This window comes from Eriocheir sinensis, chromosome 6 (assembly GCF_024679095.1).
Source record: "Eriocheir sinensis breed Jianghai 21 chromosome 6, ASM2467909v1, whole genome shotgun sequence".
Taxonomy (NCBI): Eukaryota; Metazoa; Arthropoda; class Malacostraca; order Decapoda; family Varunidae; genus Eriocheir; species Eriocheir sinensis.
In genome coordinates, this window is record NC_066514.1 from 23,768,389 (window position 1) to 23,792,048 (window position 23,660).

At 42.5% G+C, this 23,660-nt stretch overlaps 1 long non-coding RNA gene across 1 annotated transcript; it reads right to left on the bottom strand.

The window, feature by feature from the left end:
- Positions 1–16,065: 16,065 nt before the first annotated feature.
- LOC126990637 (uncharacterized) lies at positions 16,066–22,570 on the bottom strand. Its single transcript, XR_007744611.1, has 4 exons — positions 21,789–22,570; positions 20,373–20,555; positions 19,233–19,296; positions 16,066–18,208 (listed from the first exon to the last, which is right to left on the bottom strand). It is a non-coding gene; the product is annotated as an uncharacterized LOC126990637 (long non-coding RNA).
- Between the last annotated feature and the right edge of the window lie 1,090 nt (positions 22,571–23,660).

Consider the following 23,660-nt stretch of genomic DNA (forward strand, 5'->3'; position numbering starts at 1 on the left):
TAAGGGAGAGGATATGAGCGTTGGGAGATGATGGAGAGGAAGGATATGAAGGAGAGAGAGGAGTGGACCATAGGGAGATAAGGGAGAGGATATGAGCGTTGGGAGATGATGGAGAGGAAGGATATGAACGAGAGGAGGGTAGCACTGTAGAAGGGAGAGAAGGGTAGAGGGAGGAGAAGGAAGTAGGAGAGTAGGGAGAGAAGATAGGGAGATGGAGAGGGTGAGAATGTAGGGAGAGGAGGAGGGTAGCATAGGGAGATAAGGGAGAGGAAGGAAGCGTACGAGGGACAGAGAAGGGAAACGAAGAGAGATGAGAAAGAGTTGGGAGGGAGCTTAGTGGGAGAGGAAGGAATATGGGTGCAAGACCTGATTATAGCGGGACTGTATAAGTCATTAAGTGCAAAGTGTATATGCTTAAAGCAGCACATGGCCTCGGTGCTCATCTCCGTTACAAATAGCACATAAAAAGGTCAGTGTCAATACGATATAATACCTTCAAGAAACGGTTGGATAAATTCATGGAGAGTGAGGTTAGGTGGGGTTAGGTTTAAAGGACCTGCCTTGTATGACCTACCAGCCTCTTGCAGACACCTTACGCTCTCAGGTTCTTATAATTAAGTGGAATAAAATAATGTGGAAGAAGAAAAAAGGGGTGGAAGAAAGGAAGTGATGGTGGAAGACAGGAATACGAGGGGAGGGAAAAGTGGAGGAGGAGGAGGAAGAGAGGGAGGGGGAAGAAAGGAGAGGAGAGGAGAGAAAATGAAGAAGGAAAAAAACTTGCAAGAAGAGATGAAGACGAAGAAGAAAGATTGGGAAGAGAGGAGAGAGGAAAAAATAGAAGACAAGAGGGAAGGACGATGATGGTGACGAGGAGGAGGAGGAGGAGGAGGAGGAAGTGGAAGAAGGATGCTGACTCTTGCCTAAAACAAGGACTGTCTGGGGGGTACTGTGAGCTATATTTGAGGACCTTCCCCCCCCCCCCCTTCCTCCTCCTCCTCATCGTCATCATCATCGTCCTTCTCTCCACACCGCCCTACTTGTCTCCTCTTTTTTCCTCTCCTCCAAATTCTCTTTTTTATTTATTCTTTCGTCTTCCTTTTGTCCTTTTTGCTCGGCTTCTTCCTTCTATTTCTTCTTTGTCTTGTTTTATTTTTCTTCCTCTTCTCCTTCTCCTCTCAATCACTCCTCTTCTCGCCTCTCTCCTCTTCTCAATTCTTCTCTTTCTTTTTCTTAATTCCCTCAAATGGTGATGATTGTGGTGGTAGTGGTGGGTTAGTGGTGATTGTGATGAGTGTGATGATGGTGGTGGTGGTGGTGGTGGTGGGTTAGGGAGGTGTGTGGTAGTGGTGGTGGTGGCGATGGTGGTGATGGGGGTAGTCGTGGTGAGAGTTAGAGAGAGAGAGAGAGAGAGAGAGAGAGAGAGAGAGAGAGAGAGAGAGAGAGATTGTCCACGTGGTTATAATAAGGGAGGGACGCGTGCAGACCAGCTGGCGTTGACGTGGTGGTGATGGTGATGGTGGTGGTACTTTACGGAGGGTTGAATGATGCTGAGTGGTGATGAAAATGATGGTGATTAAAGGATGATGATAGCAATGTAAGAAGAAGAAGAAGAAAAAGAAGAAGGGACAAATCAAATATATATACAAATCCAATCTCTCTCTCCTCCCTTCCCCCTCTCCTCCCCTCCCTTTCCCCCTCTCCTCCCTGCCTTTCCCTCTCCTCCCCTCCTTCCCTTCCTCCCTCCATTCCCCCTCTCCTCCCCTCCCTTTCCCCCTCTCCTCCCCTCCCTTCCCCCTCTCCTCCCCTCCCTTCCCCCTCTCCTCCCCTCCCTTCCCCCTCTCCTCCCCTTTCAATCCTCCCCTTCCCCTTCTCATCCTCCTCTCTCCCCCCTCCACCCTTCTCCCCTCTTTCTCCCTCTCACCCCCCTCTCCTCCCCCATTCATCTCTCTCCCCTTCCCAGCCTTCTCTCCCTCCCCCTCTCCTCCAATCCCCCTCCCTCATCTCATCCTTAAACTCAACCTTCCCCCACCAAATCTCTCTCATCCTCTCCCCCTTCCACCTCCCCCCCTTCCCCCTCCCCACGCTGGGTAGCAGGTGGGCGCCCTTCTTGCCTATAATTGGGGAAGTGTGACGCGCCGGGCACAAATCACGGAGCTGATCAGAGGAGGAGGAGGAGGAGGAAAGGGAATGAAAAAAGACGAAGAGGAAGAGGAGGAAACGATGAAGAAAAGTTGAAGATGATGAAAAAGAAGAATAGAAGGAAGAGGAGGAAAAGGATATAGAAGAGGAGAGGAGGGTGAAGAGGAGAAGAGGATAAAGGGGAAAAAGACGAAGAGGAGAAGGAGGAAGAAGAGGAGAAAAAGAAAAGTGCAGGAGAGAAAAAATCGAGAAGTGGAGGAGGAGGAGGAGAGGGGAAGGAAAAAAGTTGAAAAGGAGGAGGAAGAAAAGGAGGAAAAGAAAGGTGGAGGAGGAGGAGAAAAAATGGAGAAAAGGAGAAGAAAAATAGGAGAGATGGAGAAACTAAAGGAGAGGAGAGAGAGAGAGAGAGAGAGAGAGAGAGAGAGAGAGAGAGAGAGAGAGAGAGACCGACCCATTCATTTCTCTTTTCATTTTTCTTTTCTAATTTCTAGTTTTTCAATAGATTCATGGCCTATTTATTTATTTACTTATTTCTTCATGTTTTTCTTCTTCCTTCATTCCATCATTCATTCATTCACAAATATAATTACTTTTTTTTTTTTTTTTTTTTTTTTACATCCATAATCTGGGTACGTGCTGGGGCCAGGAGGGGGGGTGGGGGGGAGGACTAATTGGTTTTGTCCATTAGTGAAACGAGGAGGAGGAGGAGGAGGAGGAGGAGGAGGAGGAGGGAGACACGAGGAGGCGAGGAGATAGGACAAACAGGGAGATAAGAGAGTGAGGAAGAAGAGAAGGAGGAAGAGGAGGAAGAGGAGGAGGAGGAGGAGGAGGAGGCAGATGAAGAAGGAGGAGGAGGAGGAGGCAGATGAAGAAGGAGGAGGAGGAGGAGGCAGATGAAGAAGGAGGAGGAGGAGGAAGAAGAGGAGTAGTTCAATCGTTTTTCCCTCCAGTTCCTCACCAATACAGAACCTTATCAGAGAGAGAGAGAGAGAGAGAGAGAGAGAGAGAGAGAGAGAGAGAGAGAGAGAGAGAGAGAGAGGAAGGTGGTGGTGCTGGTTGTGGAGAGATAAAGAATTGAGGGCGAGAGATAGAAGGTGGAAGAGGAATATGTGGAGGAGATAGAAGGGAAGGAGATATCGTGTGTGTGTGTGTGTGTGTGTGTGTGTGTGTGTGTGTGTGTGTGTGTGTGTGTACGTTTAGTGTCTTCAACTTCACTTCTCTTACAAAAACCTTCGACAGTAAAAATAAATTAATAAATAAATAAGAGAAAAAACACTCGCATGATTAGAAACGTTTGATATTAATGACAACGTTCCCATGATTAGAAACGTTTGATATTAATGGCAACCTTCGCATGATTAGAAACGTTTGATAACCTTCGCATGATTAAAAACGTTTGATATTAATGACAACCTTCCCATGATTAGAAACGTTTGATATTAATGACAACCTAACAACTAATGATATAGAGAAGGAGAAATACAAATACGGCGCTAATGAAGGACAGAGGAAGAACAGAGAGAGAAACAAGAATACAGTGAAGAAATTACATCTAAGAACTACAGGTAAATGAAGACAAAGGAATAACTCACAAGGAAGGAAGAGGAGACGTAAGAGAGAATTGAAAATAAATGAAGGGAAAATAATACTCACTAAGGAAGAAAACAGAGGCATAAGAATTGAAGGTAAAGGAAGATAAAGAATAGACGAAGATGAGAAGAAGGAAGAAGAGGAAAAATAAGAAACAGGTGCAGGATGAGGAAAAGGAGAGAAAAAAATGGAGAAGAGGGGAAGGAAAAAAAAAGGAAAAGAAGAAGATAAAAGACAAGAACTAAAAAATAAAGGGAAAAAACTCACGGGGAAGAAAATAAAGACAAAAAATGGTAAAGGAAAATAAAAGGAAAATTCACCTCCACCCACGAGAGTTCAGGGTGTGTGCGCCTCTTTTGGAACCCCTGGGCCCCTGCAGCGTTAGGAGAGGAGAGGGGGAGAGAGAGGGGGGGAGGGGGAGGGGGGGCCGAGGAGTAAGTAGAGAGAGGGGAAGAAGGGGGTGAGGCGAGACGGGAGGAGGAAGAGAGAGGAAAAAGGGGATGAGAGAGAAGACAAGAAGAGAAGAGAAGGGAAGAGAGAAAAGGAGAGGGGAGGAGGAAGAGAGAGAGAGAAAAGTGGTGAGGCTGGGCAAGGATGAGAGAGAGAGGAAAAAGGGAGAGAGGGGGAACGGGGAGGTAGAAGAGGGTAGAGAGAGGGGAGATGGAGGTAAGGGGGGAGAGGATGGGGTAGAGGGAGGTAAGTAAGTCTAGATAAAGAGAGAGAGGAAAGAGAAGGGAGGGGGAGATTCTAGAACAGAGGTAGAGAGAGAAAGAAAGGGAGACGAACTAAACGAAATGAAAGGTAGAGAAGGGATGGGTAGAGGTGGGTCGAGGAGGAGGTATAGAGAGAGGGAGAGAAGGCGGTGATGTTGGGCAAGGAGGGAGGAGAAAGGGAGGGAGAGTGGGTGAGGAGCTAGAAGAAGAGAGGAGGTAGAGAAGGGAGATGGGGGAAGAGGAGAGGAGAGAAGTGAAAGGGAAGGGGAAAGGGGAGTTGTGGGAGAAGGGAGGAAATGAGGGAAAAAAGATGAAGGAAAGTAGAGGAGAGGAGATGAGGGAAAGAAAAAGTAGAAAGAAAATAAGAAAGAAAAAAGAAAAGATGAAAAAAATGAAGTAGAAGTAGAAAAAAAAAATTGAAAAAAAGAAAATCCCAAGAAGACAAGGAAAAGAAAAAAATAAAACTGTAGGCTTCTAACGAAAACACAAAGAATAGAAGACAAAGTAGAAAGAAGAAAATGAAACCACCAATAATATCGAAAAAGAAAGTAGAAGTTAAAACAATACAAGTCGAGGAGGAGGAGGAAGAGGAGGAGGAGGAGGAGGAGGAGGCAAGGTGTGTGTGTTTGTGAAGCTGTTACGCCACCTGTCCTCTTTTTTTGCCCTCTTCTTTTCTTCTTTTTTTCCTCCTCCTCCTCCTCCTCTTCCTCCTCCTCCGCCAGGCAATCTCTGTTCACCCGAGTTAATAGTACGCTTCCTCCTCTCTCTCTCTCTCTCTCTCTCTCTCTCTCTCTCTCTCTCTCTCTCTCTCACACACACACACACACACACACACACACACACACACAAGGACAAAGGTATTAATAGACGTTGGTGATAATGAATGGACTGAGGAATGGAGGTGGTGGTGGTGGTGGTGGTGATGGTGGTGGTGGTGGTGGTGGAGGTGATGGTGGTGGTGGTGATAGCCTGTGTTGTCGTGGTGATAAGAAGAAGGGTAGAAGGCAGCCAGTACCTACCGTGGTGATGATGGGTGATGATGATGGTGGTGATGGTGATGATGGTGTTGGCGGCACTATCAACACCCTGACTTTTCTTTCTCTTCTTCTCTCCTTTCTTTTCATTAATTTCCATTCCTTCTTTCTCATATAGTTTCCCTTCCATCCTCTCCTTTCCTTTGCTGCTTTCCTTTCCCTTTTCTTTTTCGTCTTCTCTCCTTTCTTTTCATTAATTTCCATTCATTCTTTCTCATATAGTTTCCCTTCCATCCTTTCCTTTCCTTTGCTTTCCTTTCCCTTTTCTTTCTCTTCTTCTCTCCTTTCTTTTCATTAATTTCCATTCCTTCTTTATTATATAGTTTCCCTTCCATCCTCTCCTTTCCTTTGCTGCTTTCCTTTCCCTTTTCTTTCTCGTCTTCTCTCCTTTCTTTTCATTAATTTCCATTCCTTCTTTATCATATAGTTTCCCTTCCATCCTTTCCTTTCCTTTGCTGCTTTCCTTTCCCTTTTCTTTCTCTTCTTCTCTCCTGTCTTTTCATTAATTTCCATTCCTTCTTTCTCTATAGTTTCCCTTCCATCCTCTCCTTTCCTTTGCTGCTTTCCTTTCCCTTTTCTTTCTCGTCTTCTCTCCTTTCTTTTCATTAATTTCCATTCCTTCTTTCTCATATAGTTTCCCTTCCATCCTTTCCTTTGCTTTCCTTTCCCTTTTCTTTCTCGTCTTCTCTCCTTTCTTTTCATTAATTTCCATTCCTTCTTTATCATATAGTTTCCCTTCCATCCTCTCCTTTCCTTTGCTTTCCTTTTCCTTTCCCTTTCTTCTTCTCATCTTTTCATTGCATTTTCTTTTTCTCTCCCTTCATTTTTCTTTTCCTTTTTTTCCATTTACTTTCTTTTTTCCTGATCTTTGTCATTTATTTTCCTTTCCCTTTTTCTTCTCCTCTCATTTTCTCTCCTCTCCCTTCCTTTTTCTTCTCCTTTCTCTCCATTTACATTCCTTTTCCTTTCTAATCTTTTCATTTATTTTCCCTTTTCTTCTCATCTCCTTTTCCTTTTCCCTTCTTTCCTCTAATTCCTATCTTTGTTTTAACTTAATCCACTTTCCCTTCATTTTCCTCTCATCTCTTCCTTTCCTTTCCTTTCCTTTCCTTTCCTTTTCCTAACTTTCCCTCCACATGCAAGAAGAAAAAGATAAAAAAAAGAGTTGAAGATGAGGGTAAATTTGCAAGTTAAAAAGGAAGGAAGGAAAGTGAGAGAACGGGAAGGATTAAGAGAGAGAGAGAGAGAGAGAGAGAGAGAGAGAGAGAGAGAGGTAGCCATTACTGTCTCGTTCTGTCTCGTCGTCTGCTTCAGTGGCGCGCTGGTTGGGTTCATGAGGCTTCGAACCCCGTGAACCCGCGAACCCTGGATGTGGCGAGACGAGGAACGATTGTGTGGGTCCGAGTCTCTCTCTCTCTCTCTCTCTCAAAAGGAGAAATAAAATCTTAATCCTATTTGGAGAAGAGACCGTTTGAGAGAGAGAGAGAGAGAGAGAGAGAGAGAGAGAGAGAGAGAGAGAGAGAGAGAGAGAGAGCGCCCACCGGACCCATTCCTATTCCAGACGACCCCGCAGCGGCTGTAAAACTGGAATGCTGTGAACCGGAATCTTCTAAAAATGGAATGGCCGGATGAAGGCGAATTCCAGAGCTCAAAATATTCCAGAGTCCAATTGGTGGAATGGAAATACTGTGAACTGGAATGCTGGGAGTTTAGAGGCTGAGAACTGGAATGCTAGGAATTGGAATGTTGGGAACTAGAATGTTTAGAATGGGAATGCTGTACACTGGGAATACTGGGAACTGGAATGCTTGGAAGTTGGAATGCTGGGAACGAATTCTAAGGACTGGAATGCTTTGGGGATGGTGGGAAGTGGATAGTTTGGAACTGGAATGCCGGAAATGGGAATGCTGGAAACGGGAATGCTGTAGGGTCGTATTATCAGACATTTCGTTCCCCAAGAACACCTATTTCACAAGGCTTTCGTAGGAGTTGTGGGCATTTCCAGGAGTAGTCTTATGACCCTGGTGATAGTGTGACCCTTCCTCTGTACCATGAACCTAAAGAAACACTCATTAGAACCCGACTGACCCCCTCTTTGACCTTTAGAAATAGCTGATGTTAAGAGCGAAAGAGTCTTATCATATCGACCTATTTTAACATATCACAAACCTCTACTAACTCTGCCTCTCTCTTTCCAGGTGAGTGTGGAGTGTACCTGTGGACGGTTCATAGGGAAAGTAAGCAGTGGTGGTCGTAAATTAAGTCAGGTAGGACCATTATTATATATATTTTTTTATTTTAGATTTCTTTATTGTGTACATTTAACTTAGAGAAGGGGAGTGGAAAAGAATGGAAAGGGATGGAAAAGGAATACAAGGCCGGGGAACAAAAGAGAAAAGGGAAGGAAAGAAAGAAGAGGGGAAGAAAAAATAGACTGAGTGGGAAAGAATGGAAAGAAATGGAAAAGGAATACAAGGCCGGGGAACGAAAGAGAGAAGGGAAGGAAAGAAAGAAGAGGGGAAGAAAAAATAAGGAAGGTTAGTGGAAGAGAATGAACAGAAAAGGAAAAGAAATACAAGGCCGGGGAACGAAAGAGAGAGAGAGAGAGAGAGAGAGAGAGAGAGAGAGAGAGAGAGAGAGAGAGAGAGAGAGAGAGAGAGAGAGAGAGAGAGAGAGAGAAGGGAAAAGAAAGAAAAAGGAGACGAAAAAAAAGCTGAGTGGAAAAGAGTGGAAAGACATGGAAAAGGAACGAAAGAGAGAGAAGGGAAGGGAAAGAAAGAAAAAGGGAAAAAAAATAAGATAAAGAAAAAAAAAGACAAGCTGGTAATAGAGGTTGGTGAATGTAATGCTCGCAAATTAGGGACCATTTTAAGGAGAGAGAGAGAGAGAGAGAGAGAGAGAGAGGATGGTGGGTCAGAGAAGTAAGGTAATTTTAGGGTAATTTCCAAACACTAACTTTTCTTTTATTTATTTTTTTTTTTTAAGTGTGAAAGTAAGGAAAGTAAGTTGTTAATTAAGGAGATTCCAAAACGCAAATGTCTTTTTCTCTTTTCTTTTATTTGAATGTCGAAGAAAAATAGGAAAAAAGTGAGTTAGAGGAACGTGAGAGAGAGAGAGAGAGAGAGAGAGAGAGAGAGAGAGAGAGAGAGAGATGAAAAAAACGTGTTTCCTTCTTAAATATTTGAGCTAAAATTAGAATCTGAGTAAACAGGTTTGGGTGGAGCGCCTCAGCGGGGGGTGAACACACATACACACACACACACACACACACACACACACACACGAATTTGGGTTCACAAGTAAGTTAATTATCCTTTTTTTTCTTTCCTCCTCCTCCTCCTCCTCCATTCACGACCCCGCCCACTCCATCACTCCTGTGCACTGCCCTCATTACCTCATTAAGGAAATCTCACTCTTCCCTCCCTTCCTTCCCTTCCCTTCCCTTCCCTTCCCCCCTCCCTCCCTCCCTCCCTTGCCTTCCTTCCTTCCTTCCCCTCCTCCTTTCCCTCCCTTCCTTCCTTCCTTCCCTCCCTTCCCTTCCCTCCCCTCTCCCTCTCAACTCCGTTCCCTTCCCCATTCCCGTCACCCGCCGTCTTCTTTTTCTCCTTTCCCTTTCCTCCCCATTTATTTATTTTTTACCTCCTCCTCCTCCTCCTCCTCCTCCTCCTCTTCCATCGCTTTCGTACTCTCTCTCCCCTTTTCTTCCTGTCTTCTTTCTTTTTCCGTTCCTATCCTCTTTTCTGTTTTATTTTTCGTCATTTTCATATTTTTTTCCTCGTATCTTTTATTCTCTACATTTTTCATCTCTTGTTATATTTGTTTACTCCTTTTTTTCTTGTATTTACTTAACGTTTCTTCCTTTCCCTTTCCTTCCCTTCCCTTTCCTTCCCTTCCCTTTCCTATCTTTACCCTCCTTTCCCTTCCCTTCCTTATCCTTCACCTTCCCTTCCTTATCTTCACCTTCCTTTCCCTTCCCTTCCTTATCTTCCCCTTCATTTCCCTTCCCTTCCTTATCTTAACACAACCTTTGCCTTCCCTTTCTTTCCTTTCCCCTAATCCCTTCCTTTACCTATCATTTTGTATCCTTCCTCTCCCTTTCTTTCCTTCCATCCTTCCTCCCTTTCCTTCTCTTCCTTTTTTCACTATTCACCTTTTCCTATCATTTAATTTTTTGCTCTCCTTCTCCTTCCTTTCTTTCTTCTGTTCCTCTTCTTCCCTCCATCCTTCGATCCTTTCCTTCTCTTCCTTTTTATGCTGTTCACCATTTTCCTTCATTCTTCATTGTTCCTCAGTCATTCAGTCTTACATTCTCTTCTCCTTTCTTTCTTCCTTTCCTTCTTCTTTCTTCCTCCATCCTTGCTTCCTTTCCTTTTCCACTTTCATTCTTTGTTTTAATCTCCCATTCAATCTTGCCTTCTCTTCCTCTGCCTCCCTTCTTTCTTCCCTTCTTCTTCTGCCCTCCATCCTCGAGTAATTTTCTTCTTTTCATATTTTACTACTGGACTTTTCCTTTCATTCTTTATCTCTTCTTATGCATTCCATCTTCCTTTCTCTTCCTTTCCTTTCCTCTCTTTTCCTTCTTCTTCCTTCCTCCATCCTTCAATGTTTTCCTTCTTATCGTTTTTCTATTAACTTTTTCCTTTCATTCTTTATTTTTCCTTATCCTTCCAATCTTCCTTTCCCTTCCTCTCCTTTCCTCTCTTTTTCCTTCCCTTCTTCCTTTCTCCAATGCTTCCCTTCTCTTCATTTTTTCTATCAACTTTTTCCTTTCATTCTTCATCTCTCATTATCCTTCCAATCTTCCTTTCTCTTCCTCTCCTTTCCTCTCTCTTTTCCCTCCATCCTTCAATGCTTTCCATCTCTTCATTTTTTCTATCAACTTTTTCCTTTCATTTTACATCTTTCCCCATTCATTCAATCATGCTTTCCCTGCCTCTCCTATACTCACCACCACCACCACCATCACCACCATCATCACCACCATCATCACCACCACCACCACCACCACCACCACACTATCAGCCACGCCCTTAGGCAGGTAATCTTGGAAAGTGTGTGGGCGTGTCTTGTTGACGGAGAGGAGGAGTGAGTGATCTAGGTTAGCAGTATATTTAGAGAGAGAGAGAGAGAGAGAGGGAGAGGGAGAGGGAGAGGGAGGGGGGATAAATGAAAAATAAAAGAAGGAAAAGAAATGTTTGGACGGAAGAGAGGAAGCGACGAAGAGGATGAAAGATGTGGAGAGAAAAAAATGGAGAAAAGAAAGGAAGAAAAAAGAAAATAATAGGAAATAGAATAAAAGGAGAACACACACACACACACACACACACACACACACACACACACACACACACACACACACACACACACACACACACACACACACACACACACACACACACACACACACACACACAAAATAAATAAATAAAATAAAAAAAAGTCCTTTCACGTTCTCCTCCTCCTCCGCGGCTATTGGTTACTGATCTGTGGTCGCTAAAGGAAGAGGAAGAAGGAATAATAAGTTAGAAAATGTTGATTCTCTCATTTTCTTTCTTCCTTTCTTTATTTATTCATAGTTTTCCTTCTTTCTTTCTGTCTTTGTTTATTGTCTTCCTCCTCCTCCTCCTCCTCTTCCTTCATCTGTGTTGTCTTTCCCCATTTTCTTCATTTCTTTTTCTTCGTATTTTTCTTTTCTCCTTTCCTTGTTTTAGTCTTCTCTTATTTTTCTTTCAGCTTTATCACCATGTTTTTCCTTCTCCTCCTTTCTCTCTCCTTTCTGTTCCTTAATCTCCTTTTATTAATGTTATTGCTCTTTGGTATTATGGTTCGCTTATTTCTTTAACTCTCTCACTCTCTCACTCACTCTCTCTCGTTTTATTTTCTTCCCTTTTCCTCACTTTTCTAGAGCTGTTTTCCTCCTTTCTTCCCTTCCTTCCTCTCTTCCTTCCTTTCCTTCAGTTGTTGTTTTTTAATCCTTCTCTTTCTCCTGTTTTCATTCTCTCTCAAGATATCACTTTTGTTCCTCTTTGGTTCAGTTCTGTTCGTTGTTCTTCCTTTCCCTTTCCTTCCTCGTTTGTTTTTTTTCATTATATTTTTTCATTCCGATGTGGTTCTATTCACCTATATAGACTAACCTTCTCATACCCTTTCATTCCCTTTCGTAAGCATGAGTCTACCTTTGTTTTGGTTCAGTAGCGATTATTCTCAAACACTTCAGAGCTTACACACACTTCACAATTGATAAGGCTTTCGTATAGGTTGTGTTGTAAGTATTTCCATGGTGGGTAGTTTTAGGACCCCATAGTGATAGTTTGACAAGGGTTTGGTAGAGGTTAGGTTAGTATTTTCCATCGAGTTGTTTTATGAGCCTAGTGATAGTTCGACAAGGGTTTGGTAAAGGTTAGGTTAGTAAAGGGTTAGTAAAGGAAGAAGGGAAGGAAAAAGAGGAAAGGAGAGGAAGAGAAAGGAAGATTGAAAGGAAAGGAAAAATAAAGAATGAAAGGAAAAATTTAATAGAAAAACACCATGAATGTAAGAGAGAAAAAAAAGTCATCAGACCGACTAATCTCCTTTGTGGTCTCTAGAAGTATTTATTATGAGAACCGAAGCGATGGGGAGGAGGGGGGGGACTCAGGCCTATCTCGTGATCGTCCGTGTGTGTGTGTGTGTGTGTGTGTGTGTGTGTGTGTGTGTGTGTGTCTTTATCTCGTGCTCGTCCGTGTGTGTGTGTGTGTGTGTCTTTATCTCGTGCTCGTCCGTGTGTGTGTGTGTGTGTGTGTGTGTGTGTGTGTGTGGGATGGCACGAGTTCTGAGATTCAAGCAGTGTGTTAGTGCCGATAGTTGAGCAGTAAGCCCTTGAGAAGGTGTCACGTGGAGAATTCTGGTTGCCAAGTCTGTACTGAATCAAAGGAGTTGTCCGCTAATTCCAGCCTCCCTCGCACTATCTTATTTTTAATATTACTTTTATGCATAGTGTCAAACATGTTACCTATTTCTGATCAGTTACGAGAGTGAAATGTCGGCTGGATAGATAATGTCTCCATTCACGCACTGCCTCTACAGTGGCATGAACCTCCTTTTCAACCGCAGATTGCTTTCTTTCACTGGGTTTAGCATCCGGGAGAAAAACGCTACAGGTCTGCGACTCGTATTTAAAGTGGCAGCAATACAACATCGGACGCATCGTCTACACAACAAATGGCAGCGTTTAGTCTATTGAACGGACGACTGAATTTGCAATCTCCTCTCAGAGATCCTCGAAGGCTTCCTGTGCAGCATTAGATGCAGGGAATGAATTTGTGTGTAAGCGGTGCAATCTTGTCATTGAACTTAACTATCCACTGAGAACAGTGTGAAAACAAGCCAACCACGCGACGGAGGGATTTCTTGTCCTGAGGGAGAGGAAGTTCCATTAGAGGTTGTAGCCTTTCAAGATCTGGTTTGATTTCCCCTTTACGGATGTGGTAACCCAGCAGATTAATTGATGGTGCAGAGGAAGTACACTTATCATAGTGGAGTGTTAAGTTGGAGCATTTTGCGGTTTCATGAATTTCTCGATATTACCGTCATGCTCTTCCTTAGTTTTTCCACAGATAGTTACGTCGTCTAAATATCAGTAAGTATCACGAAGAGAATTAGTGGGAATAAACTCATCCATGACCTTCTGGAAACAAGAAACTCCATTAGTGATACCAAATGGCGTTATGCAGAAATGATACAACTGACCACAAGCCTCAAAAGCCGTGTAAAGCTTGTCATTAGCATTAAGTGGTACCTGGTGATAAGCACTTCGCAAATTAACTGTGCTGAAATAAGTGTACTGAGACACCTTATTGACAAGGCCATAGATGCGTGGTAAGGGATAGACATTAAACTGCGTGAACTTTTTTTTTTTTTTTTTTTTTTAAGGAGGCAGCTCAACGTGAACTTATTGTCTGAGAGTTGTCTATAACCATGCGCTTTTTATTTAATTTTTTTTTTTTACAACAAAGGAGGCAGCTCAAGGGCACACAAGAAAAAAAAAAAAAAAAAGCCCGCTACTCGCTGCTCCTAAAGTAAAACAAAAGAGGTGGCCGAAAGGAAGATCAAATACAGGAGGAGAGGTGTCCCGATACCTTTCATTGGTGGTGACTTGGTGGTTGAGCTCTCCAGGTAGATGTACTGGGCTCTATTGTACCCTCAGCCGACAGTCTACTAGTTTCAGATGTAATGAATTTTTGATCTAAAACACTGTGCCTCCTGGACTTGGTAGCGATTAGTTTACAATCTGAAGTAAGGTTAATGAACGGGGAAGGAGTTATTTCTAAAGTAGACAACCCACAGATATCCAAAGTGTGTTTTGATCCTCCGAGAGTTAAATTCACTGTTTCGTGCTGCTTCAAAAAATCATGACCAAGAATTACCCCGGAACACAGACTATATAGGTAAAACTGAGAGCCGAATATTTTTGTATAAATGTCCCTGTACAATGATTTCGAGAACACAGTACCCCGGTATTCCCGTAGTGATGGTAGTTGTTACCATGATCACTGTACTCACTCCCGGACATACACTTACACACACATCCTCCACAATGCCTTGGGATATAAAGTTTCCTCTGCTCCCAATATCCACAAGAGCTTGCATTTCCTTACCGTTTATAGAGACTTTCATCACAGCTTTCGAGACTCAAGTGAGGCCGCTAACGCCGTGGCTAGCATAGGGCTCAGTAGTGACTGCCGCAGAGGTAGAGCGCCTGCACACTTTGGCAAAATGTCCATTTTTGCCGCATTTGTTGCACAGAATGTCTAGCCGGGCACACAACGCGGGAGTGTCGATTATTTCCACAAAAGAAACACTTTGAATTTTTCTGCACACGTACAGTACCCACGGCAGCCGGTGTCTCTTCGGAAACATCGGTGGCAGCACGAAACGAGGGAATCACAGATGCATACAAGTCACTGCTTTTCTGAGCCACGTCAAGAGCCAGTGCGTGGTCAGAAGCATCCTGGAGCTGTAGGTTGGTATTGTTAGACGTTTTCGTCCCTCAAGTCAACTATTTCCAACGGTCGAAAAGGGGATCAGTCGGGTCCTCATGAGTGATATTTTAGGTTCACGGTACAGAGGAAGGGTCAAACTACCACCAGGGTCATAAAACTACTGGAAATGACCCCAAAACCTACGAAAGCCTTGTCAAATATGTGAACTTGGGTGACTAAATGTTTAGTGTCGTATTTTCCAATATGCGTGGGCGAATAACAGAGGACCGCAAGCCACTCATAAAAGCATCACGCACTGCTTCCTCCTCCTACTTTTCTGCAGTCACGGCTTTAAAGTTACAATCACCACCGAGTTGTTTCAGAGCCTGTAAAAACTCAAGTGATTCACTGGTTTGTTGTTTGCGTGTCGATAGCAGATGACGAGCGAACACTTCATTCTTAGGTTTCACATACATTTTTTATAGAGTTGTTATTGCTGAGTCATATTCATCACAATCAGCAATATATTCATACACTCGCGGCTCTATACATTTGACGAGCGTCTTCAACTTGTCGGGCTTGTGAGATTGTATAGCTTCCAGGAAGTTATTGAAGGTTCGATACCAATGCTTCCCCGCGGCGGCACCACTGGAGTCAGGGTTAGCCTCGAAGCGGTCGGGGCGAAGGAATCTACCCATCCTGAGTTCTATGTCAAATAAATTGTAGTGAAATCCAGATTGTCCTTAATGGAAGGTTTGACATAGAACATAATGCCTGGAAATAACATAAAAAGCACCGTGAACATAGTATAGAAGCATTATACATCAGGATATACAATATACCCGTACACTTTACAACACAGGATAGATTAGTTACCCACCTGGGCTATGGCTGGACTGCGACTGACCGCGACCCAGGTTTACAGAGAAGCATGTTGCCTCGGTGAAGCATCGAGTGAAACATTACCGAATACGATCTCGAATAGCAAATATGAAACAACGAATCACCATAGTGTGTGTGTGTGTGTGTGTGTGTGTGTGTGTGTGTGTGTGTGTGTGTGTACAGCAAAGGAAGCAGCTCAAGGGCAACAAAGAGAAGATATAGAAAAAAAAAAGCCCGCTAATCGGTTCCCCAACTAGAGATAAAAGTGAAGAGTGGCCAAAAGAGAGGTCAATTTCGTGTGTGTGTGTATGTGTGTGTGTGTGTGTGTGTGCTTCGGTGACGGCCAAAGAGACTGTATACGAAGAGATAGTGGTATGTAGTAATTCCTCGGGCGTGCGGAAGTAGCGCCATCTGTTGCAGCCCACCAAAAACGTCACTTTTCAGGGGTAGCTTTACTATTTTTGAAGTACCTGCCACAGCACCCTATCCAGCCTTCACTTATTTTTTTCATTATTGTAAAATGATTTACTAATGGGGTAAAGAAAAATATATTTGTTCTTATGTTTTATTAGGTATTATCTACACTATATCAATTTGTTATTTTAGGAAAAAATATGGTGTAGAAAGCATTTGCTAATATATATACCGGTATATATATATATATATATATATATATATATATATATATATATATATATATATATCCAGTGTAATACAAGCAAAGCATACATCATTCTATGCATGCTAGATTACTATAATGCCTTTGCAACTGTGGTAACCTGGATGTCACACTGGTCCTGTGTCCCAGGGTAATGGGTTCCCTAACACCACGGGCTCAAGGGCCAATGTTACAGAGATGAGCACTGAGGCCACGTGCTGCTACAGCGTATGCCCCCAACCGTACCTTTACCTTTTGCAACATGCTCTTAGCTGAGCAAAAATATCATACTAACTGTACAAGTGCCAGATAATGGCAAGCATTGCATACTGCTTGACAGGGCAGAGAACAAAAGCTTCTAAGCATTACAACTGAAATAAACAATGGGAGACACTCAAAGCTTGTTAACTGAACATGACCCAATTTATAACAGGCAAAACCAACAATGGTGCGTTATATACAATGAAAACTGTATAAAAATGTTGCAAGGCACATCAATATAAGAGCAAAGCACCATAAAACATTCTGAAATACATGATGGAGGACATCAAGAAGGTAACACATGAGTTGTCTTAAATGGAATGCAATAACTTGGTGGTCCTGGGAGACAGCCGAGCCTGGAGGTGAAAATGAGATGTAGGACATGATATGATCTCACAAGCTCTGACCTTGGTGTCAGGGTCAAGAAGATATTAAGCTCAGTAGGCACAACTATGCAGCGGAGGCACATATGATAAAAGCAAATGAGACAAAATAAGGCAACTCAGTGTAAAAAAATAGCAGGAAAGTTATGCTGCAGTATGTGACACACCAATTAAATTACAGGGCAGAGAGTGATATGTATTTCATAGGCTACATCAGTAAACATGTAGCATTTATTGCAGGAACCACACATTAAAGTTGGATGTAATAAAATATATGTTTTTAGCACACATTAAAGTTGGATGTAATAAAATCATTTGATATGAAACTCCTTGAACTGGCCAACCAAACAAACCACTCTCTGCCCCCCCCCCTCCCCCCTTCAAAAAAGCATTATTTTTCACAAGGTTTATGAGGCATTAGTCAAGAATATTAACTGCCATTACATTTTGTCAAAAAAAAAAAAAAAAAAAAATCACACCTATGTGATTATGTATATCATATAAAGCAGAAAAAACATTGCATGCTGTAATACAAGCAAGATTACTCCTGGAAGCCACATTCATGATGCCAGACATGTGATGATAGACACTTAGTGTGATGAAATTACATGCTGTATTTTACATTATGAAACCAAGACAAGTGTCACTGCAGCACATTATTAGGTAAGGCAGACACCAAAAGCTTGTTACCTGAACAAGATTAAATATAACAGGCAAAATCCACAATAAAGCATTGCATACTGATGGCTAGGGAAGAGAACAAATGCTTCCAAGCATTACACCTGAAATAAGCAATGGCAGATATTCAAAACTTGTGAGCTGAACAAGACCTGATTTATAACAGGCAAGACCAACAATGGTGCATTACATGCGATATCTGGCAGAGGATTCCTTGCATTAGAATTGGAAAGTGGCAGACACCTAAAGCTTGTTAACTGAACAAGATCTGATTTATAACAGGCAAAACCAACAATGGTGCATTACATGTGATATCTGGCAGGGAAGATAAATGATTCCTTGCATTACAACTGGAAAGTGGCAGACAGCCAAAGCTTGTTAATTGAACAAGATCTGATTTATAACAGGCAAGCCCAACAATGGTGCATTACTTGCAATATTTGGCAAAGTATATGGAAAAAAATTCTTGGCGTAACAAGAGTAATCCTAAATAATGGCAAATCCCACAAAGTTTCTCTTCTTTTGACAAAGCCTGTGCTCTTTGCTGCAGGGCTGTCAGAGTCTGTTTGCTCCAGCCAACATGTACTGAAATACCCCTGAGTCATGAGTGAAGTGTTGAAACTGAAGGCAAGTGAAATACTGTGCTCAGAAATCTATTAGCATTTGGACTTTGATAGTATAAGGCCAGAGCAAACCTCCTCTCTTGTAACCCATATCTTCTACTAGGCTTAGATCTTGGTATCTTGCAGCATGTTGAACCTGACCTCAGAAAAAATCCATCCCTATTGGATCCAAAAAATTGCTGGCTCTGGGCAAAAACTGCCCAGGAGTTGTAACAGCCTGGGCTTTGAGCTGCCTTGCCTCCCGGTGCAGACGGCAGACTGTTGTGTGCAGCAATTTTCACTTTTCATGTCTGAAAATACATGAAAAAATATTTAATCACAATTAATCACAATTCTAAATAATAAAATAGGTGTATGTAATTGCATTATTGTCAGTGCTATAAGTGAATCTAAGCACTGACATTATGTCTGCACACCAGCTTCGATGGAAGGCTTCACTTAGATTGCCTGACAAGAGTAATATTTTCAGGAGATGGGGGAGAGGATACAACTGGAGACTCTTGACAGATATAATGTCAAGATCTACAAGCACCCATTTACCATATATATCTTTGATGTTCAGTCCATACTAAAACATTTGTCAATGTGTTGCCACACTAAAAATCTAAAAATTCCCTGTTTCTTCAATGTTAGTCATACCTAAGCCCTGCTAAACCATCCAAGTGAATCAAGAATGAGTTCTGGGCGGCAGCATGAGCCAATACTAAATGGCACCACTATAAAAAAAAATTGCCTGCATCATGACGGGCCTGGGCCGACCGCCAGGCGCCTGAAGAAAACCTACCGGCGCTATAGGCAGGTGGTAAAAAAAAAAAAAAAAAAAAAAAAAAAAAAAAAAAAGGATCACATCAGAAGAATGGACAAAGGTTTGTTAGTGGCACTTCAAGGTTATGCTACCTCTTCAAAGATTGGCCAGTCATGGTTTAAAGTGGAACAGGATAAGCAAGAAACAGGTAGATATCTGTGGACACTACTGTTACTATCAATTGCCAGCCAATGGCAAAATTTGAACCTATGCTATCAGAAACATAAGACCCATATGCTGATCACTCGACTAATCGTAACGGTACTACACCCATTGAAACATAATAAAGAGTTTGAATATATCATTCAAAATTTCAACCTTTTTACATACGTTTTTTTTAAGATATGAAGCCTACTGGTGTAACAGTTAAATATTGAACTCAATTTGTATGCAGAGATGTGAAGTATGTTATTAAGCTGTAATGTTTCCAACAGATTAGTTGTGATTAAAGCAACATGGAATAGTAACTAAAGAGGATAAATTATCACTGAGAAGAAGAGGTTCCTTACTATATTAATTGTGGTGAGCTTGATGGCCGAGTCGAGTTTCCTCCAACCCCATCAAGTTCACACCCTGTTGAGAGGCAATTTTTTAATCAAAGTGAAAAATGGATGCAAATGGTCACTAAAACTAGTTATTATACTTGGTGTCACAAATTTGGGCAAAGAATTTAGGGAAGGACTCCCGGACTTGGCGTCACTGATGAGGTAAATGATCTCGTGCACTCATTGGGCTATAATATATACATTGTTATAATGTGTATTATTGTCTTGTTACTATATATTACCTACTGATAATGGAAATACATGTCAGGATTAATCATCAAATACAAGGAAAAAAGAATCATGTATGGAAATTGTAAACTTTTAAGTTCATGTAACAAACAAGGTTTATTATACACAAAAAGGTTGGATACTTCAGATGTAAAAGATTTTTGGATATAACATCACCCCCCTCCTCCATATTGGTTCTTTAAAGCAAGGGTTGACTACAGCTGATTATTATTTGCGGCAGGTTACACGACACTAAATTTTTTTAGTGCAAACCATCTGGAAATCAATGATCATTATAAGGAATACTTCTCATGAGTAGCTACTAAAACTTGATAACCTAGAAGGATGCACCATCAGACTGTAAAGGATAGATATATTATAAGACATAGCTACATTGGTGGATCCAAAGGGGGGCCCAGGCCCCCCCAATGTTCCTGAGTGATACAGGAAAACTAGCTCAAAAGCGCGCTGCGGCTAAAACAATGCTTTGGCACAAAGTCCAGGCCGTTACACCCATTGATTTAGGTCACTCCACCAGTTTTTCAAGACCAGGACTGCCGAGAATGGCTAATCGGTAATGCTAATGCTCCTTCCACCCGCAAAAAGTCTGACGTCCTCCCAAAAACTCATTTCCTGGATCTGCACCCAAAGACATACCGTAACATGGTTCAGTGATCATGGACAAAAAAAAATGTTAAGACAATCAATATCCAATCATTTCAGAATACATAAATCAGCATCCATATGAAGGAATTCTACAACTTAAAAGTAATGTTGAGCAGGGCATGTGTTAAGTGACTTGCACAGTCTATTTTGTGAAGTCATAATTAGATTAATAACACAACAATCAACAAACACTAGATGAAGTATTCATACCAAAATCAATACATGGAGCTGGTGCACTGCAATGGGAAGCACATTCCTGCAGCTCACCAAGAGGGTTGAATGCTGCCATGTACTTCAGGGGGGGTGGCTAAATGTCTTCACCTTTGGCCTCTTTCTTGGACTCTCCCCCTTCAGCTGCCACATTCTCTTGGATGATATCGGACGTGTTCGGATCTGTTGGGATGTGGTTGTGTTAGATGTGGAATAACATACGACAGTGGAACATGGAAGGAAAGAGTATGTCCACACGGTAAAATACAGAAAAAATTCTTTGGATACTGAAAGGATGTACGGGGATAACTGGGTGAGAAGGGAGAGAGATGCAGATTTTTATGTTAAAGAGCTAGTTACACCAATGAAGACTTAAGGCATACACATTCAGAAAGACCACAATTTTGGCTGCTAGACGGAAAAGCACTAGATGTCAAAGTGCCAGGACATTGAAGGAAGTAATAATAAGAAAAGCAATAATAATTAATAAGTATAAATATATTTCTGATATTTTTGTTTATCTTAATACTAGTATTGGAATTTTCAAACACTAAGAATATAACAAATAAATATTCATAAATTAATTAAAATAAATACATTAATTGTACTAATACTACCACTAACAATATTAACAGCACTGCACCTAATAGACTGAGCAATAAACTGAGTCTGATATGTAACCATAATTAAACTGTCTCTGTCTGAGTGTTATGTGAAGCTTGCTCCATGCACCATGATAGGAATGGCATAGATGCATGCAGGTTGCTGAGATACTTACAGTCACCAGCCACTTGTAGATATGGCGCCAAAATGTGTTGGAAGCATTGGCGGCCAACTTCCATTTATTTAACTATTATTTTCTTTAAACAAAGGAGACAGCTCAAGAGCAACAAAGCATACTAGAAAAAAAGCCCCACTACTCACCACTCCCAAACAGACAAAAGTAGTCTTGATACACTCTTCTTGAAGGTCAAATTATAGGCAGGAGGAAATGCAGACAATGGAAGGCTGTTCCAGAGTTTATCAGTGTAAGGGATGAGTGGAGATGCTGGTTAACTTTTGCATAAGATGTTTGGCAAGATAGAACATGCAGTAATTGACTTAAATTAGAAAAGTATAGATTTAGGAGGGAAATGGGCAGGCATTGGTTTAGTAATAGGGTGGTGGGGGAATGGAATAGATTCAGCAATCACATAGCGAGTGCAGGGACGATAGCTTGTTTTAAGAGTAGACTGGATAGCTACATGGACGAGGCTGACAGGTGGTAATGGGGAGGAATCTGAAGCTGTCGTGTGTAGGCCATTCGGCCTCGTGCCTTGGGAGGAGGGGAGGGATGCAGTTAGCAAGTTCAGAACAGCTGTCAGCGTGAAAATGATTAGAATTTCCACATTATCATTATTTATATATATCACTTACCCCGGCTGGCATCCTTCCGTAATAAATGTAGCTTCACACCAGGCTGTGTCCTCTTTATCACCACAAAGGGACATGATTTGAGGCTCCGGCTGGTAAACGTGGCGGCCGCGGCGGTGTTATGATTTTTGAACGAGGCAGCGTTGCCATCGGAGCAGAGAAAGATATTGCTACGAATAGCGTTATAATAAACAGTATAAGTTAGACCAAGATAATTATATTCACCCACTCTTTCCCCCTACAAACCAATGACTCAATTAATATATATCATCATTACTGATGGAAGTCAGCGTGCGTGTTAAAACAATGAGTTTGGAAGAAAAACATGATTACATAGTTTTAAAGAACGGCAGTAGGGCTACAATTCCTTGGTTCATTCCAGTATATATATACAGAAAGGTTAAACACATAAAACACATCTAACCACACATGCAGAGAAAGTAATATAATTTCGGTATAATAATATAACAATAATAGCATTACTCATGACATGCAGTCAGGTTATATCTACCTAGTAAATATATACAGTATATATAGTTCCTGCTGTTCATTTTAATATTTATCTACCTTTATTTTTTTATTTAAAATGGGAAATAACCAGACTGAAGAAAAAAAGTAGCAACATTTGCTGCTTGATCCCATGTTGCAACACTGCTGATGGGTTCTGGGGGTTGGGGGTGGGTCTGGAGGGGGGGTGGCGCCTGGATGTAAACAAAGCTGCTCCTGCGCCATCTGTTGCAACCGACATACACCAACACCCGCCCACGGTCTCCCATAGAGGCCCCCTCTCCTGTTCTATAGTCTCCTTGGTGACGGCCCTCTGCCATGTTTGTCTGGCGGTGTGAGTCAGTCCTTCACGGCTCGTCGAAGAGTAAAGCATTTGAAAGAAAGTTTTACCATTGGGAAAAAAATGCTCGAGGAAAGTGTTTGAATAGGAATGAAAACTAAACTCTTTGTGTGTGTGTGTGTGTGTGTGTGTGTGTGTGTGTGTGTGTTCATCTAATTGTATTTACCTATTTGTAGTCTACCGGGCCCGATCTAAGCTCTAATAGTCCCGTCTCCAGAACACACACACACACACACACACACACACACACACACACACACACACACACACACACACACACACACACAACCCTTTGCCACATTCCTTCTCTCCTTGTTACAGTCCTCGCCTCTGACTCACGAAAAAGAGGTCGAGGAGGACAAAAAGGATGATGCAGGAGGAGGAGGAGGAGGAGGAGGAGGAGGAGGAGGAAGTCGAGGCGAGGAAGGAAGGAGGAGGAAGGGAGAGACAACAGTTGGGTGAAGGGGAGAAAATCATAGTGGGGCGGGGAGAGAAGTATATATATTTAACTGGGTGGGTTGAGAAGGATAGAGAGGGGGGGAGAGAGGGGACAGAGGGGAGAGGAGAAAGGGACAGGGGGTGGGGACAAAGGGACAATGGGGTGGGGAGAGCGTTACAGGAGGGGAGAGGGGACAGTGGGATGGGTAGAAAAGTACAGAAGGATGGGGAGAGGGTGACAGAGGGGAGAAGGGACAGTGGGTAGAGAGGGGGGGTGAAGTGGGAAGAAATGAACAGAGGAGTGGGGAGAGAGGGATTGTGATGGGGAGAAAAGATCATCGGGGTGGGGAGGAAAAAGAGAGAGGAGCACCGGGGTGGGGAGAAGAGAGGGAGAAAGGGACAGCGTGTAGAGGGGGGGGGTGAAGTGGGGAGAAATGAAGAGGGGTGGGGAGAGAGGGATAAGGATGGGGAGAAAAGATCATCAGGGTGGGGAGGAAAGAGAGGGGAGAGCAGCGGGGTGGGGAGAAGAGAGGGGGGGTGAAGTGGGAAGAAATGAAGAGGGGGGGGGAGAGAGGGATAAGGACGGGGAG